The sequence below is a fragment of the Bidens hawaiensis genome, unplaced genomic scaffold, assembly GCF_021521415.1.
Source record: "Bidens hawaiensis isolate Kalapana, Puna unplaced genomic scaffold, B.hawaiensis_p1.1 tig00014984_1, whole genome shotgun sequence".
Classification (NCBI taxonomy): Eukaryota; Viridiplantae; Streptophyta; class Magnoliopsida; order Asterales; family Asteraceae; genus Bidens; species Bidens hawaiensis.
Window position 1 is genome coordinate 262,683 of NW_027492333.1, and position 4,840 is coordinate 267,522.

The following is a 4,840-nucleotide window of genomic DNA, read 5'->3' on the forward strand; positions in this document are numbered from 1 at the left end:
AACTCACTCAGTTTATACTGATTCAAATGTTTTTACGTGTCTTTCAGGTGATAATTAGTAGCACAAGGAGTCACACATAGAGCACTTCACGCAAAACATCTATAAAAATGGTTTTTGGAAGATTTTAGTTCTATCCCTTCCACACGCGTGGTTGTTCCCGCCGTGTAAGGGGATATGGCGCGGAAATCTTCAACGTTTTTCATATGTGGATGTTTTTATATGTAATTCTAAACAATGTAATGTATTTTGTACTAGATATGGCGCGGAAATTTATTTGAATGTTTGCAATGACCCGTGCTTGATTATCAATTCCCACTCACGCGCGCCCGGCTGTTTCCGCCGTTTAGGGCCGGGTGTGACAGAAATTCTTCTCATCACCGTAAAGTCCCTCCTTTTCCAATTGTTCCTCTTTCAACGCCTCAGGTTGAGCGACTCGAATCAGGTCTGAAAGATTCGACTGGACTATCATCCCCAGTGCTCGCACTCGCAATGGCTTAACCCGATCTTTCCTACTCAAGGCATCGGCTACGACGTTAGTCTTGCCGGGGTGATAGCGGATGTCACAGTCATAATCACTTAACAACTCGACCCATCTTCGTTGCCTCATATTCAGTTCTTTCTGATCGAATATGTGCTGCAAACTTTTATGATCGGTGAAGATGGTGCACTTCGTACCGTAGAGATAATGTCTCCAGATTTTAAGTGCGAAGATAACCGCTCCCAGTTCTAAGTCGTGAGTAGTGTAATTTTTCTCGTGTACTTTTAACTGTCGGGAAGCATAGGCTATAAACTTATTATTCTGCATCAACACGCATCATGAAATAGGTTAGGTTATTAGGGATTTTAACAGAGCATAAACACCCGAAATAACAAACAATCAATTGACCCGGCAATCTAGAATCAAACGCCGATTAAAGACTACCAAGGGTTTCAGAATGATATTCCGATCACAATGATATCAAAATAAGATACATTAACACAGTATGACTCCAATGATGCAAAGTTTAACAAGCCGTAAAACCCTTATAACACAATCACATAATTAACATTTTTGATGAAAATCACAAAGAAGTAACCATCTATACCTTAGCAATACACTGGTATACTAAAAAGGTCAAATTTCGATGATCGATTGATTATGAAAAATTTTGGCAGAGTAACTTTAAGTGTAAGGAAGAATATGAATAGTATAGGACGGTTCGTATACACGCCGTCCTATATACTCTGTCCTTACACGCTTCCCAAGACACGAAATAGACTAATTCGTTTGAAATTTGAACCAACGAATCAGCTAATTAGTTATTTAATTTGAACGTGCAGATTAGCGAGTGAGGCTTGATTCGTGTCTTGATTCGTTAAATATGCATAACGAACTAGAGGTGTTTCGTTACAGAGTGCGGAAGCGAATAAGATGAACGAACTAGAGTGTAGTTCGTTAAAAACACCTAATTCGTTATCCATAATTAACGAATTAGACATTATTTTGATTTTATCTTTTAAATTAGATGAATTTAAATTAAATTAATAAATCAAGTAAATAAATAAATGAATTAAATAAATAAAAAAATAAATTAAATTGATTATTTAAATAACTTACTAGAATTACCGAGGACCGTTATCTCGATAATCGAATAACTTAAAATGTTTTACATTCATTAAAAACATAATTTAAATCACCACTTAAATAATATGTAAAAAGAAATATAAAATATTTTTGGTATTTTGTAAAAACTAAAAAATGTATTTACCGAAATATCTGAACTAGAAAATAGACAATCTTTTTGTGTTTTTCTATGATCAATCAAAAGCAGTACATATTTTTTTTTGTTTTTGTTGAGTTTGAGCAGAGAATCATATTGACCAAAATGCTCTTCCATCACAGTTTTATATTTCAGCGATATTACAAATGGCGTTAAGTCGGTCATTGATATTGTTGTCCACTTAAATCTTATAACAAACATTCGAGCATTTATGTGATATGTTTTATGGTTCAATTAGCGCACAGAATATCAGAAACTATCAGCCCCTAATCTCGGTTCAAGCATAATTTGATTTTTGCCAGATTACCCCAATTTGACTTAAACCATTATAGTGTTGATCAAAAATTTTGATACCAATTGTGAAATTTTGAGCAATGCATCAAGTTTCCTTTACTGTGAGTGAGTATGCACGAGTCCATCTGTCGGCTTGCATACATTGTATCCCCTGGGGTCCGTTTCTTGTTGGTATTGAGACGCACGCAAGGGAGGAACAATTGTATGACTAACAGCGGATTTTGATCAAGTCAGTAATTTAGATTATATGGAGTACAGCAGTGATCAAGTTTAATGACTTTGGGTTTGCTCTAGAAAGAGACTGAAATATTCATGCTTATGAATACCCAGATGATTAAACCGCATAAAGACTCACAGTGTCCAGAATCCTAACGCTTGTTATTTGCTTTATTATATTTTTGGATGAACAACAACTATAAGGCTTGAGTATGACCGGTTATTACATTTCTGCCATCTTCAGCGAGACTTTTGCTAGAGACTAACACCTCTTTCAATTTGGCTTTTCTTTAAGTTTATATCACTTACTTTACTCTATCAGCTTGTTTAAGACCTATCAATGCACCAATGGTTAAGCACTCAGTCTTTTAAGCTTATTTCTTTCTGGATTTAGGGTCAAATAATCAATGTACTATCATTTTCTCTTTTTGCTTCAAAAACTCAAAATTTTGAGGAGCATAAAACAAAATAATTTTAATTGCCCCAGTTAATTTAAGTTTATAAATTAATGGCTATCCTATCCATCTACAAGTAGAGAACAGGACCAAAACATGCAAGCACGCTTCACAAACTTAAATAACTGACTAAATTTTCAGCTAAAACTAAAGTAGAAAGCTTAACAAACGCCCCAAATACTATCCATTTGTCAGGTAAATGGCTAACCCGAAGATTTACAAGAAATTATCAAGACCAAACATATACAAGTATATGTCCTTCAAAATAGAAGCAAATGACATAATTTTCAGCGAGCATAAGCAAAAAAAATTTTGGTTTTTCTCTTTACAAACTAAAACACAATCTTTTTGTCTTTTCGGATTTTTATTTACAAAACAAGAAAAATTCACATTCTTTTTGACTTTTTCAGAATTTTTCTGTACAAACAGAAATCACAATCTTTTTGGTGTTTTCTAATTTTAACATGTTTTTGGGTTTTCAAATATTAGAATAAAACAAGAGAGAAAAACAAGAAAGAACACAATATTTTTGATTTTTCTATGTTTTCTAATGTTTTTGGGTTTTATCTATACAAACAAAAAGCACAATATTTTTGTATTTTCTAGAAGTCACCCCCTAAAACCTAAAAACAGAAGAAAATTAAACTAGAACAATAAAACAAGTAAAGATAATTATCCCAACTTTAGGATCTCAGCAAGGGTCTTCAATCCATTTAAACCAAGCAAAAAGTTAAAACGTGTTTTATCAAACGCTTTGGTAAATAGATCGGCTTTTTGAAAATCAGTGTGCACTTTCTCAAGATCAATTAATTTCTTTTCATAACAATCCCGTATAAAATGATATCGAATTTCGATGTGTTTTGTTTTAGAATGTTGTACGGGATTCTTGGTGATACTAATAGCATCAGAGTTATCAATTAAGATGGGAGTAGTAAGAAACTTCAAACCGTAGTCGTGAAGATGTTGTTGTATCCACAAAACCTGGGAACAGCAACTTGAGGCTGCAACATACTCAGCTTCGGCGGTTGAAGTGGAGACCGTTGTCTGCTTCTTACACTGCCAGGAAACAAGCCGGCTTCCTAAGAATTGACATCCCGCTGTAATAGACTTGAAATTGATCTTGCATCCTCCATAATCTAAGTCTGAGTAAGCGGTAAGATCGAAAGTATCATCTTTGGGGTACCATAACCCGATGTCAGGATTTCCCCGTAGATATTGCAGAATATTCTTGACCGCTGCCAGGTGAGTCACTCGGGGACTAGCTTGGTACCTAGCACATAAACAAACAGCAAACATTATGTCGGGTCGAGAAGCAGTTAAATACATTAAAGAACCAATCATGGCACGATAAAGGGTCGGATCAACGGTATCCTCCAATTCATCCGGTGATAAATTGTGACCCACGGGAAGAGGAGTAGAAGGGATTTTTCCGGCATTAATCTTGGATCGGCCCAAGACACCGTTCACATATTTTGTCTGATGAATGAGATTCCCTTCGCAGACTGATGAACCTGCAACCCTAAAAAGAAATTCATCTCTCCCATCGAACTCATCTCGAACTTGGTTTGCATAGATTTCTCGAACTCCTTACACAATGTATCGTTTGTAGACCCAAAGATTATGTCATCAACATAGATCTGAACAAGAAGAAGATCATCACCAATATTTTTATAAAATAAAGTGCAGTCAACAGTTCCACGTTTGAAGCCGTTATCCGTCAGATGGTCGGCGAGCGTGCCACACCAAGCTCTCGGGGCTTGATGCAGACAATATAATGCCTTGTTTAATCGGTAAACACGGTCAGGATAATCAGGATCTTCAAATCCTGGAGGCTGTAAAACAAACACTTCCTCGTGAAGTTCACCATTGAGAAAAGCACTCTTAACATCCATTTGATACACTTTGATATTCTTGTAAGCAGCATATGCCAGGAAGATTCGAATTGACTCTAATCTTGCAACTGGAGCATACACCTCAGTGTAATCAATACCCTCTTGTTGATGAAAACATTGCACCACTAGACGTGCTTTGTTTCTCACAATTACTCCACGATCAACTTTCTTACACTTATATACCCACTTAGTCGGAATTGCCTTCTTGACTCTAGAAGGTTTG